General features: G+C 36.7%; 1 protein-coding gene and 1 pseudogene across 17 annotated transcripts in view; one reads left to right on the top strand and one right to left on the bottom strand.

Annotated features, from left to right (window-relative positions):
• Nucleotides 1-14850, top strand: part of NRXN1 (neurexin 1) — a 1110559-nt gene that overhangs the window by 281501 nt on the left and 814208 nt on the right. The window lies entirely within an intron of this gene.
• LOC137777245 (protein mago nashi homolog pseudogene) lies at nucleotides 7274-7709 on the bottom strand (annotated as a pseudogene).

Genomic DNA, 14850 nt, shown 5'->3' with positions numbered 1-14850 from the left:
AACATTGGCAGTTCTAAGCATCAAAGTTGCAACTTTGCCATGAAATGACATGAAGCATAAGGAAAAGAGAATCCAACATACTTGAATCTAGTCCCATCAAAGACTGTCAATGCTTGGGCACCATTTTAGTGATGAGATAATTGGTAGGTTTGACTGGTATTACTGTACCATATTCGGGTATTACTCATATTACTAAACAATATTTAATTAAGTGCTTTAATGAGAACTTTTTAAATAGGGATATATTGTGTGTAATTAGAGAGATGAGACTTATTCTCTATTTCTTTAGTTTTATTTGCTCATGCCACAGTCTGTCTGGTTACAAAATCATTATCAATTTGCTCTCCTTTTCTTCCTGCACTATTTCTTGCCCATACTCTTTTTCTTTTCTCTTCCCCTTTTTTTACTGATTCTATAACTGTTCCTGCTTAACTCACGTACTTGAACCTGAAAGGAGGGTTCCATAATTTTTGTGGAATCCTGTAGTTGGTTACTCAAGATGCTTCTCTGCACATTTGAGAGGCACTATTTGTCTCCACATACTAACACTTTAATACAGAAATCCTGTCATTCAGGAGGAAAAAGATTGACTTCAATGTGTCCACGAGAAAACCATCCCATTTAAAGACAAACAGGCTTTCTCATATTAGTATGCTGTGCTTTTTCTCTTTAAAGCATTCTTTCGCCACAGAAACACAGCCATTTTTCAGACTTGCAGCTAAAGATTAGGCTTTCAGTTTTAACACATAAATACCCAACAGGTATGGATTATCTTTACAATGACATAATATTTATAGATTTTATTAGGAACAAACCAAAAAATGCTCTAAGGAGGAAAGTAAAAAAGTAGCTATAATTCCGACACTGCTAAATCTTGATTTGATGTCCTAATCTTTTTATGTGTATAATATAAACCAAAAAAATTTGAGATCATGTTGATCTTAACGTATCAGAATACTTTTCTATTCCACTAACTTTAAAAAAATTAACTGCCTATTCTTTATTAATAGACTTACTATTTTACTACTGTTGGATATTTAGGTTTTCTCCAAAGCTTTGCCTTTCTAAATAATCCTGCAATGAACACCTTTGTGCAGAAAACACTGTTTCTTTAGGTTGATTTCCTGATGTGAACTAATAGGACAAAGGGTATGAACATTTTCACGGTCTTGATAAATATCTCTTAATAGAATGTCGAAAGTGACTGTATTTATTTGTCTAGTAGAGTCAGTGTTTTTCTTGTCATTCTGTTTGAGCTCTTTCTAAATAAATGCGGTTTAAATGCGGTGCTTAAATGATCATAATTTCTATACTGGCATCCAGAATGCACTCTGCTTTACTTTGAGCTTCCCTGTCACCCCTGTATTTGCGAGATGGGAAGTTATATGCTTATAATTTTATTTTAGATGAAGCCATACCTAGAGAATAGGGGTGACAGACTCATGATGGATGATTTGGCCAGCCTCCACCATTCCCTCATTGCTAAGGAGATAGACAGTACTAGAGAAAGATCCCCATGGGAAGGAAAGAGTTTGTAGCAAAAGGAAGTGCAAAGAAAAGCCTTGCGGGTTTTATACAGATACCCAGCTCACAATTCAGAGTCTCTTCATAACATTTAGCAAGGCAAATTAAGTAGGCCTGTTCTTTCTTATCTCACCCCCATTCTGTTCCTTGCTGTCCCTCTCGATACTTTTTTGTCACTTCTTTCACATCAAAAGTGACCTTGATTTCCATTTTATCCTGATTTTACTGCATATAAATGTAGTATATTAGAATAAAGCCAGCCTCAATGCATGATTCAGCTCCCCTCCAGAGCTTAGGAAAGCCCCAGAAATCTTCACAGACTGATTTGGCCTAGGATTTAAGAACAATTGAATTATTTCTATCATTGTTGTTATTGTTTGCTTAAATATATAATGTGGCCCAATTTGAGTATATCTGATTTTCCTCAGGGGATTAAAAACATTCTTTTTCCTCAGAGGAAGCAAGAATATCTTGCTTTTCTCCTGGTTTAAAGCCCAACATTTTATGAGTCTTCATTGGATCTAGAATCAAATGCTAAACCTAGTTACAATAGGTAATGAAGATTAATCCTATCATTTCTGGATCACAGACTCTTAACGGCCAGTGGGTTTTACCGTCTGAAGAGAAAGAGAAACAGTTCCTTAGGAAAGAGCTTGGTGCTTCAAAATGAAGCTCTCTGGTTTTGTGTTTGGTTTGTGGTAAATGAGATACAGAATGTCTGAACATGCCTTACCAAATTTTGTGCTCACAAACTGGATCCAAAAGGAAGGGCAGGGAGTAGTCATCAGTTTTATAGATGAGGAAATGAAGACTCCAAAGATTAAGTGACTTTATTAAGGGTCACATAACTAGAAGTTGTGGAGGTGAGATTTCTCGGTTAGTTTTATTTGGACTGTATCATACTATATAAAGTGAACAGGCTATAATGAAGTTTATCGTCACCTAAAATATGACTGCATTGGGACGTTATCAGGAAGGCTGTGGCTGGGAGACAGAAAAATAAGCAAATTGGTCAAGGAGAGGATGAATATGAGTGTGAAGAAGCAGGGAAGAGATTTTCCACTGATCTGAGACAAGGTCGATTCCAGAAAGGTTAGGGTTGATCTGCATCAATGGGAGATACTAGTGAGAGTTAAATGGTGCAAGACAGAAAATGCTTCAGACAATCATTATGTGGCCTGAACCTTCACAATCAAGATAGAGACTGACAATTTTGAAGTGACTTGTGAAATGAGATCAATATTTTAAAAATGTCTTGTGTTCAATAAATATCTGACTTTTCAGTAGAAAATAAATTCCAGTTTCTGTATAAAAACAACTTGACATTTTTCAGTAATACTTTTTAATGAACATTGCTCTGAGCTATAATATAATGAAATTTGCTTAAAAGTAGAACAGGCTGGTAATACTTGGCAGAACAAAGAGGCATATGGTAAAACAGTTGTGATTTGTTGGCGAAGGCTTTCAATTTCTGGAAAGCTAGAGGCTTTTGGCATAGTGGACTGCATCCTGATATTCAGTCCCAAAAAGGAACCACAGTAAAACAATATGCTTAGATTACAGTAGCCTGATATATATTTAAAGCATTTTTTCCCTTTGAATTTATGGTTATAAATGCAGGCTGTGTTCATATTGCAAAGTGAAATAGACAATTGAGGAAATTTTCCAGATAATTCATATTCCATACCATTTTATAGGACATATAGAAAACTGTGGCATTTCAAGGGCAAGGAATTGATTGGGGGGAAAAAGCAGTCGATTCTCCTTCTCACTTTGTGTTAGTAAGTGTAGTATATTGAATTTAGTCTCCTTCAAATTTAACTTTTTTTTCAGTATTATTTTACTATGATAAGAATACTTACATGAGATTTATCCTTTTAACAGATGTTTAAGTGTACAAGATAATAACATTAGCTATAAACTTATTTTTAATAAATAATAAGAGAATGTGTATGTATGTGAGGTGAACTAGGAGCATACTGTGATAGTAAAATCACTTAGAAGTGAGATCAATATCTAATCAGAAGATCAGTGATCCCACAAGTAGGCCTGATTATCAAAACACCAAATGGCATTGCCTTTGTCTTTTTATAGGGAACAGGCTATTTTTGTTTTTATAATTTAAGAAATCTCAAATGAACAGTGAATGAATCACCTATCCATTTTCCTTTTATGGTACACGAATTCAATATGTTTATCAAAGCCAGTTATTTTCCTGTAGTATTATTTTATTCTTCAACTAAACCAGTACATTAATGCCTTTAGGAATTCCCCCTAACCCTCAACTTGTCATCATGAATTTATTGAAATGTAGCAAATGGTAAAATAACGAGCAGCCAAATGGCTTCCTTTCGGTTTCACTACTTTATGTTTGTGGCTTGTCAGTCATACTCTGTACACAGCTAGAAATCTGCGGCTGAGAAAAAAATTCTCCCACTTCGGGATTACCTTGTCAGACTGCATGGAACATGATATAATCATTTTATTCTTTTTATTCCCCTACCTCATCAGTCTTACAAAGTTTTCTGAAAACATGCAGTTTTTCTTCCTTTAACCTTTTTGGGTACTTATTTCCTTCCCTTTTCAGGTAATCTCTTCTTGTAACAGCCTCAGGAGAGCGATAAGAAGAGAAAAGATAACTGGAAATGGTCATAGTAATGCTGCTAATAATAATAGTCTATCATGTGAAGCTGGCTTGTAAGTGGGTAACGGAGAGCCCGAGGTTTTGCTGCCAGGCTGGACTGCAAATCAAGATGTACATGAGAGGGATTAGTTATTTGTAGACTCTTGTGACACTGTCGTCTTCTTTTATTTGTTTTTGCCGGGAGCCTTCTGTGTTCAACATGCTTAACGCGTCTAACTCCCATTGTGATTTCCTCAAAACCTGTTCCTCTCCTGTATAGATATATAAAATCATGGGACTTATACCATCTCAGCCTTATTTTATTCTCTTCTCTTATTTTTGTTCCACAATCTTAGCCATCTTGCAAACCCTAACAGAATCATTTTCCCCCCAAATATTAAAGACAGAGGCAAGAAACTTTACATATGTTTCACCAACTTCAAATAATACTAAACCTCTAGACTTTTGAAGCATATGAGTAAATTAACACCAAGATTAAATAACGATGCTTTTTGGGTATGTACTTTTTTCCTCAGATGAAGTGTAATAAATAAACCATGTCAGTTATAATAGGATTCAGCTGAATAGTATTTCTATGAAGAGCATACCAAGTAAAGATGGTTTTTAAATTGGAATTAAATGCATCTAATTAGCAACTATTAAATTGCTTAAGTTGTGGGCAGTTTTAAGGAACACGGACTCATTTGTCTCACATGTTTAAACAAATCGTAGAGGATTAGAAATCACTAAATTATTACTGATTCTTTCTCATCTTCAAAAGATTCTAAGTGTTGCAGCAATCTCTGAATTGTCAATGCCTCTGGATCCTGGAATAAAATAAAATGGATGCCTTGGAAAAACCTGCTATTTGTTCACTCTTATCGTGGTGTTGTATTTAATAGGCTTTTAATTGAATACACATAATGGGGAGAAATCTGTTCTGAAATTTAAATTAATGAAAGCTTTTCAAAGTGGCTTCCAAATAAAAAATTTAGGCTTCTTTTCAGAGGATGGATAAGGATGGGAATTCTAATTACCCACACAGTGTAGATTGCTTATGATTCATCTCTGCAAATCAGCAGTTTGAAATCCTATAGTTAGCATTGGGTGCTCTCCAGTAAGATTTTATGAACATCAGCTTGGTATTTGGCAGAAATACAATGTCAGTTGTCCAGACATCATTTTTCTCAATGAGCACATGTTTATATGTTAAATAATCGCAGAACCAAATCAATTACAGTTTTATTTCCATTGACAGAGGTTAATACCCTGTGAGGTATATTTACATCATCAGAAGGCTAAGCATTGTGAACCTTGGAGGAAAGGAATAATTTTACAAATGGAGATGATAGGCAGGCCAAAGAATTGTTGTTTCTTGAGGATTTGTATGCTCTTTTACCTATTTTTAATTTACCTGAGTTTATGTTTTTGGCTTACTTTGTAAAATAATTCAGTTGGATTAAGACTAACAGTGCTGACAAAGTGAGAGAGTGGCATGGACTTATAAATACTACCAAATGTAAAATAGATAGCTAGTGGGAAGCAGCTGCATAGCACAGGGAGATTAGCTCGGTGCTTTGTGACCACCTAGAGAGGTGGGATAGGGAGGGTGGGAGGGAGACGCAGGAGGGAGGAGATATGGGGATATATGTATATGTATAGCTGATTCACTTTGTTATAAAGCAGAAAGTAACACACCATTGTAAAGCAATTATACTCCAATAAAGATGTTAAAAAAAAAAAAAAAGACTAACAGTGCTAAAAGGGGCTGTTTGAGTCTGAATCAATACTTGTAACGACCTCTGTATAAACCAGTGGTTAAGAGCTTCTGTGCTCAGGATAACTGTTCTGAACTGGGCGGGCTGTGTATAATTTCATTAGTAACTATGTCCTCGTTCTTACTATTTGCCAGGCACCATACTGGGTGATACAGATTGTGCGTTGCTTTAGCACTCAGAACAGGTTTGATGGGCCCTTCTCTTAAGCATCCTTGAGAAGTGACGCCTGCAGAAAGTTTTGCTTAAGTGAGTCATCTTTCATTTGGAAAATGGCTCATTGAATTGTATGATTATTTTTTTCCTCTTCTTCCTGGCTGAGAGTAAGTAGGCTGTTAGAAAGCTGAGGGGAGATTCTTCCACTCTCTAATACTGGAGCCATCATTAAAACTGGGGATCATGCGTGCCTTTCCACACCTTTGTACACTCAAGGAGCACTGACCACATGCTGTTTCAAGTCCTGTACTTACAAAAGGTGGTATGTAGGGTGGAGCCCGTTTCTGCTCTGAGAATTGCAGCTCTTGCATGTTTGCTGGCAAGCTTTTGTTAATTCCCATGCAAGGCAGTGTGACTTGCACAAACAGCTGGGTTTTGCTGCTATCACTTGGAAGTTTATTTCCCCCAGTGTGTATATAAGCCCTACTTCGGGAGAAGATGAAATCAGGTCCTAGAGAATTCTTTCTTTGAGAGTACACTTTGCTAACTCAGACCCACATTCAACAGAAAACACAAATTTATCTGTTCACAATTGTAAATGTATACAATAGTGCTCAATGGACTAAATATTCAAGTAGTAAGCTCTTATTTATTCAAAGCTATAAAAACAGTTCTATAGATGTGATTAAACCGTGCATGGGAAACATTAAATTCAAGTTAAGGCTTTCACAGGCAAAGCTTTGCACAAGTGACCCATCTCTTAGAACCTTCAGGTAGACCTTAGATGCCACCTGTGCCACTGCCACCTCTCCCCTTCACTTTCTTCTTAAATCAGAATGTCTTCTTTTGTCTTATTTTCTCAAAGTGTGTTCTTATTGGGTAGCAAGAAAGAGTAAATATAACAAAGAAAGGGCCAATCCCATAAGCATTATTCATGAGGGAATCTGTGTCCTCGATGATGCATTCTATATATTTTGCTTTAAGAAGCATAGTTATTGAGTATGACATTCTGAAGATTTACTTCTTATTCCCTTTGAAGTTAGAAGTGTGAAAACTGCTTTTTTTTGGTTATGTTACTTATTTATTAAAGACAATCATTTATAGTTTATAAAAAATATTATACACAAAAATGTCCTGATAATGGTGATTAAAAGCAGCTCCTCCCACACTCCTTGTGTCCACACCAATATTCAATCTAGATTGGCTTAATGTTGAAGTGTAATTCAGTAAGACCAAAGACCAAACACTTCAGGTCCTGGAGAAGATAATAAAATACTCGTAAGCCTTCTGGATCCTTGGAATGATTGACATCAATAAGGGAATCAATTTTTGATATCATGAAGGAAATGTGTTCATCTCCAATGATGATTTCAAGCTCCTGCCGGCGCCCTTAGTCAGGAGGAGGCCACAAAGCATTATCCTCTTTGGGAATTTCAGTGTCATCGATTATTCTCTTCAGTTCCTCCATCACGCTTTTATGTACATAAACCTCTTTTCTGATCATAACAGTTTTGTAATTGTTGTTATTGGCACATCTCGATCCCATTGGGTCAGAACTCAGACTCCAGGAGTTCGAAGCCGAACTTGCCCTTGTGACCCCTGCAGTAATGCAGATGGAAGTCACTCTCCATGGCTCTGAAAACTGCTTTTAATTTCAAGGAAATCTACATTCACTTAGGCTAGCTAATTAGTACTTGTATAGGTACTTTGGTGGTGGTTAGAAGAACCACTTGTGTAGGAATTTTGATGGTGATGCTAGAATAAGGAAACATTAAAGCAGAGTCAGGAACTCAAATACTGCTCAGCCAAACAGGAAAGGAATGTTTTGGTTTTCCTTTCCTTCCCTTCCCTTTCCCCTTTTTGTTCTGTTTTTCAACATCTAGTGAGCTGCGTATAAGAAAAGAGCACCCAGGTTTTAAGTGAAATTTTATAATTTTTAACTAATGGTAAATAATTGAAATCAAAAAATTAAAACTCTAGGGAAACCACCAAAAAAAATAAATTAAAAAATGATGGCTGGTCAGTTAAGGACTCTGAATGCTATGTATGAAATTTGGCCTTAAAACAGTATAGGCTTCTGTCATTATCATCTATCATCATCATCATCGTCATCATTATTATTATTATCATTACTTTAATTTGTATAAAACTTGCTGACGGTAGAATATGAACTGCAGTATCTGGTAAGATCTCCGGTCCTAACATATGGCAGTATAGGTCACACTCCCAATGTCTACTCAAATCTTAATTCTGCATATTGACAAGATGGAGGATCCATGTTAACAATGACTGTCAGTGATATTAGGATGGACTCTTTCATTTTAAAACCATAAATCTAAGATTGTACCTATTATCATTCCTTCTTATAAACTTTTAAAATTGAACTAGTCATTTAGTTTGAGAGTGGTGGCAGATGGTGTGATTAAGGTGTCTCTGTTCCAGTGCTATTTCAACCACTGATTTACTGGGTAACCTTGGACAAGTTTCTTACCCTTTTTGAATCTCAGCTCCCTTATTTGTAAAATGGAAAGTTGGCTTCAGATGACCTTTAAGGTTATTTCCAGATCTTAAATATTATAATTTTACAAACTAATTCTTCTAAATTGCCAGTTAGATTGCTTTCTCCACTAACAATTATTTATCTGAAGGAACCAATTTATATTCAGTCTAAAATTATCATTTTATTCCTCTTTTTGAATCCTTTAAAGATAACCATGTTCTCTGTTATATTTGATGCAATGATGCTTTGATAGATCTTTTATTTATTCTGAGCCTCTGTTTCCTCCTCCCAAATTGTTTCTGAGGCCAGACACCTGCTGAGGGTTATGTACTATCTCCTGGGAAATCATCCAGAACAAGAATGGAATCAGCGAAGGGCATGGGATGCCAACGGGAATCGAGTTCTGACCCTTTTCCTTTCTGGCAAAAAGAACAGGATTCCTTGACTTCTAGACTAACATAGATCAGGGCTTCGGAAACCAACTAGTCTAGTTTTCAATGATGCAGGATGGATTGTCATGCCACATCTTCTTGCAATGGACTACTTCTGAGACAGCTTGTAGCATCTCTGGACAACTATAGCTGTAGCTGTCTCGGTAAAATAGATAAATATAACCATTTTAGAAATCTAATGTATATCAACATATGTTTGATAAAATATGAGGAAAATCTGAGATTGGATTGGGAGATTTTGAAAAACATAAAATTCAGAGACCAGTTTTTCATAAAGCATCACTGTCAGTATGCCTGTTTATCTTGTCTATCTGTGAGATTGAGCCATCAGGAAGTTTTCTTGGTGGGGCTTTCAGTATTAGACATACTTGCTGCATTCAACTTCTGCAAAACTGAAACCAGACACTCACTGACAATAGGTGTTATCTGAAGCAATATATTGCTCAGAGAATCAAAATGTCGTATATCTGATTTGGAGGTCTCTTGACTCAACCAGTTAATTATTTTTATTGCCCTATAGGAATTTACACTTGTTGGTGGCAGATGGGACTCCAATTTTAAGCATTTGCCTAATTAGGCATATTACTGAAATAGGTGATTCCAGATGAGGAGCTTTCAATTACTACAGACTCTTCCAGCTCCCACACTAAATGTGTCCTAACCAAGGAAACTGAAGGAGCCTTGAAAACTGTTTGAAGGATTTGGGAATTATTTGTAATTTACCATGGTGCCTTTGTTGTATGGATTATAACTTTCTGGGCTTACGGGGATTAATTAATAAGACTAAATATGAAAGGCTGCACACTAATGTCATTAACAGGAGCCATAATTACAGAACATAATTGGCAATAATTCTTCAATGGTTATTTGGTAATCAGATTCTTTTGGAGTTAAATGAAAATCAAATAGACATTTTATTCATAGAGATATTAGCAATACAATAATTCATAATCACACTTGTCGTTTAACCTTATCGATGCTGCACACTGTGTCAAAGGAGGCCTGTGGTGTGTCCAGGAATAGTTGGGTAGAGTCTTTTTTGTAGGGCCAGGATGCGATGCTGAGTGAAAGTATAGCCTTTGGAGTTAGAGAAACATGGATTCTAGTCTTGCTTGTGTAACTTACTAGTTGTGTGACCTCTGACAACCCACCAACCCCTACCAAGCCTCTGTTTCTTCATCTGTCAGTAAGGGCAATGCCTAGCTGATGATATTGTTTTTGAAATGAAGTGAAATAATGCTTGTGAAATCTTTACTATCATGTATGGTACATAATAGGTGCAGTTCAAAATAGGAGGTTGCTTGTGGTCATAGCAGAGGGAATGGTGCCCAGCAGAAGCCAGGATACTGTGAACGATACGGAGGAGACAGACTCTTTGGGCTCATAACCCATATGCACCTTCTCCTGGCTGTGAGCCGTAGGAAAATTCCTCAACTGCCGTGTGCTTCAGTTTTCTCTTCTGTAAAATGGTGCTGGTGATTTGTCTACCTGATAGGGTTGTTCATAGGATTAAATGAAAGAATATGTGTAAAGGGATTAGTAGTTTAGCACATAGAAGCATTGGTATTATTACTGTTACTATTACCCATGTGGAAAAGCTTATTCATGACTGATGAAGTAGAGAAAATTACCAAAGAAAATAAAATCTTGACCTGCCTCAAGAAGAGTTATTGAAGTCTGTTAGAATGAGAAGACCAGATGTATTAGGTGTGGTCTCACTGGCTTTGAAGTCGGAATCATACTTGGAATTCCACCATCTAGATTGTCTTGGGAAGAGATGAAATAGACTTGAAAGAGGACCAAGGAAGGGGGTGGAACCCTCAAAAATCCAGCAGACATAATTGATTATCTATGATGTGCCAAAAACAAGAAAAAATAAACAAAAAGGGAAACATCTGTTTCCATCATACATCCACAAAGAAATCTGTAGGAATTGGAGGAACATCCCCCCAAATGTGAACATTCTTGGCTCCCTTCCTGTCCTCCCATTTGCCTGATTCTCCCGACTCCTATCCCAACTGCCGAGAATATACGAAGTAAACTCTAAATGCCAGGAAAGAAATTCTTCAGAAAGACAAAGCTAGAGGTCAAGGACCTGAGTACAAACTCACTTCTGAGTTGTGGTCATCTTTTTCTGATCCCTGTGCAACCTAGATGACCTATTGTATACCCTCTAGTGCCAGCCTCTGTCTTGCTTAATCTAATAATCTACTCTGAACACAGAGCATGTGAGAGAAGTCTGTGGGTGGGGTTCATTTGTATACTTTAATACACTTCCTGGAATTCGCTCTCCTTGCTTTGAACAGAAGCGTGAGCATTCTCCAGTCACCCTGAATGGGTTAAGGAAGCTAACTGGAGGATTCAGCTGTTCCCCATATCCCCCTCCCTTTTTTTTAAATTCTGCTTTCAACCCACTGCCTTCATCTATCTTCCTGAACAGGATATTGATCAGCTCTTGAAATGGTCTTTCTCATTTCTGGACACTCTCTCTGCAGATACTGTAGGAGTGGAGGAGAATATGGTCCTGCCCTTGAAATGTAGTTATTTCAGAACTGAGCTTTAAGAGCCTCTGATGAGGCAGATGATGCATAAGCAACCCTCTAGTGGCCAGGGAGGCCCCAGTCAACAACAACAAAAAAGGAAAGTCAGCCCCCAGTCTCTGAGTGGACTGTTTCAAAAGTGCCTTTGTGAACTAGTTGCTTGAAACTCAGACATCATTTGTTCATTGATACAATGAGCTCACGGAAGTCTCCTTAACCCTTAATGTCCCTGAGGCAGATAGTATTGTACAACAGCCATTGTTAGAACGTTGTCACCTGGCATATCAATATATCTATAGCAAAGTCTAATTATAACTTTGGATGCCGAGAAAACATGATGTGGTCGGAAATTGAATGGGACTCCTTTAGGTTCCAGTCACTGCTGGTTACTCTCGTGATCTGAGCAGGGAGGAGGCTGAGCTAGAGGGTCCCATTGGCAGTGAGAGGAGAGGATCCTGTATTCTTGCCTGGTGGGTGTTTCTTAATTATCATCATATTTCCCACCACCATCTGTTAACCTTTTGGTGAATCAAGACACGATGGGCTATGCCAAGACAGAGAGAGGAAGGCCATGTTCAAGTTAGGTTTGAATTCCTTAATGGAAAGACAAAAATGAAGGAAAGGAAATGAAAGGAATGGAAGGCATTCAGTAGCAATGGCATCTGTAGAGGAAAAAGTTAAGGCAGTTCTTTTCGACTCCCAGAAGGGCAGCTATAAATGTAAAAATATCTATGATTTTTACTGGGTGCTTACCATGGACCACATACTGTGCTGGCCCTTCACTTGCATTATCTCATTTAATCCTAGCAATAACAGTTTCATGTAGATACCACTATCAACTTCATTTTATGGATGAGTGATTAACATAAAATCAACAGCGATTTAAAGGGATTAAGCATCTTGCCCAAAGTTGCAGAGATTGCAAGTGATGGAGCTAGGATGCCATCATGCTGGTTGGATTCTGAAGCCTGTCTAAGTAACCATGATGCTGCCTGCCTTCCAGCCAGATACTAAAGTGAGGAGTGCCTGCTCATAGATAGATGGCTTTCATTGAGAGGACAGGATGTGATGCAAAAAGCAGTGAATAGAGAAATGTCAAATGATTCAGTCAGAAAATTATGATTTATTTAAAACCCTTTGATTTGAGAAAAACTCCTTTGTATGCTTTTATTGCAATAATTTTGATAGCAAATTAATTTTGTCCTGCACTATGCCATGCTGTCTTTAACATTCTATGCTAAGCATGTATTTATTTTACAAGAAAAGAACAGCATTTTTTCAGTTTCATAACTATAATCATACCATTATGAATATGGATTCATAATCTAAAGCTCTGTGAAAGGCAATTAATTAAAGAGGTAACACCTCTCTACTTAGATTTTGCTCTAGGGAAGTCATTTAACTAATCTGGACCTCAATTTGTTCACCTATAAAAGTGGGGAGAACAGGTTTACAACGGTCAATAGGAATGTTTAGAAAGTGCTAAGCATAGTGCTTTAGCTTTAATAGATTCTGAAGAAATAATAGCTGTGATTATTAATAATGTTGTCTTCTAGTATTATTATTATTATGGTTGTTATTACTGTTACTGTAAATAAAATATTTCCTGATATAACATACCAGTTAGTCCTATTTGGGGAGACGAGCACCTGTGAGAAAGCTCTCCAAGGCCCCTTCTCCTCTTACATGCTCTTTATACTGTTTTCTTTCCAGATGGGAGATTTCCTGTTCTTATAAATACTACCCTCCTAGATTCATTATTAAAATGTTATTCTGTTTTAATCAAAACACTGGAAACTAACTATGATAGCATTTATATTATTCTCTTTTCATAAAAAAATAATTTTGTTGCTATTACATAGTCTTCTGACTATAAAGACATAGCTTGTAAGTACTACTTTTTAAATTGTGTGGCTCAGGTCTTGACTGATATTGTACATAAATGTTCTCAAAAGATGTGAAAACAGAAATAACATGTGGAAGAAAAGGCTCAGTGTGGGTGAGAATTCCAACCCCTCATAGTTATGGGTCTATAAAGACTCCAGTTTTGTGTTGATTCTGATTTCAGGGCAATCTTGAGCTAAAATTAGGTCCAAGACTAGTGAGTATATGGTGATTCTGTGAGGGGGAGAAAATTATTTGTTTTTTTCCATTTATCCACATTGTCTCACAGAGGTGTAATTCTCTGAAAATTTGCTATTAAATTCTTTGCTATTGAATAAAATTCAGTATAAAATAGTTATTTCTCACTCTTGTCCTAGGTAGATTCGTATTTAACACCAAAGGGAATTTTAGGGTTTCCTTATCAATAAAGACAAAAGATACAAAAGATGGAACTGTAGTGAGCTTTTTAAAGATCATGTGAGAGTTGAATCAGACAGGGTTCATTTTTTAAATATGTCTTTGTTATTTGTCGAATTAACTGATATGCAATTTTTTTTTTCTTTTTTCATCTGCAAATTGCCTTTTTTCATTGGGTTTCTGGAAAAAACAATTGATGTGGAAAGTACTTAGCATTAAGTCTGCTATGTATTTAATGCTCATTACATGCTCCCCTCTTTCTTCAAACATTCCCCCAACTTTTCTTTCCCATTTCTCAGCTAACATAAACTACCAGACCAAGAAAGTATCTCATTTGAAATATTTTCTGACAAAAAATGCTGACCAGTTCCCTAGATTCAGTTTGCCTTCCATTAGCAACTCCTTATTAATTCTGTTCATAGAGTATGCACATTTTTAAATTTCAGTGACCTCAAGCACATAGCTCACTAGTTCCTGGAAGGAAACCAAGGCATTTATATTTAAAGTGTATAAATAGCAACAATAGCATGAGGTAGAGACTGACCTAAACTCAAGTTCAAATAGCAAATCACCTCACTAATGCAAAAATAAAAACAAAAAAAAGTTCTGTCATAGAAGACAAAACACACCCTTTTCAAGGGTACTTAAGTGTTCGAACTGTCTATGCCATGTCTTTCTATAATGGAAAAATCGATATTACTTTGGAAATCACCATTGTCCCATATCCCTTTTTTTTCCTGCTACATTTTGAAATGCGCTACAGCAGACTCTAGTGACCTTGAACAAGACCTCGCCACTTGTCCAGTTTAGGCCAACAGCTTATTGGAAGGACCTTGGGTCTGTCTACTGACCTCAGAAAATTAAATTTTCTCACCTTGAGTAAAAAGGTGGAAATAAGTAATGTTTTGGAGAATATTTCCTGAAATTGTTGTCTGCATGACTATGAGTCTAAGACTCTGCCAATGTTATTATTTACTAA

This window comes from Eschrichtius robustus, chromosome 15, assembly GCF_028021215.1.
Source record: "Eschrichtius robustus isolate mEscRob2 chromosome 15, mEscRob2.pri, whole genome shotgun sequence".
In the NCBI taxonomy this organism is placed as follows: Eukaryota; Metazoa; Chordata; class Mammalia; order Artiodactyla; family Eschrichtiidae; genus Eschrichtius; species Eschrichtius robustus.
Note: the sequence above shows the minus strand (reverse complement) of the source record. Positions and strands in the feature narration are given on the sequence as shown.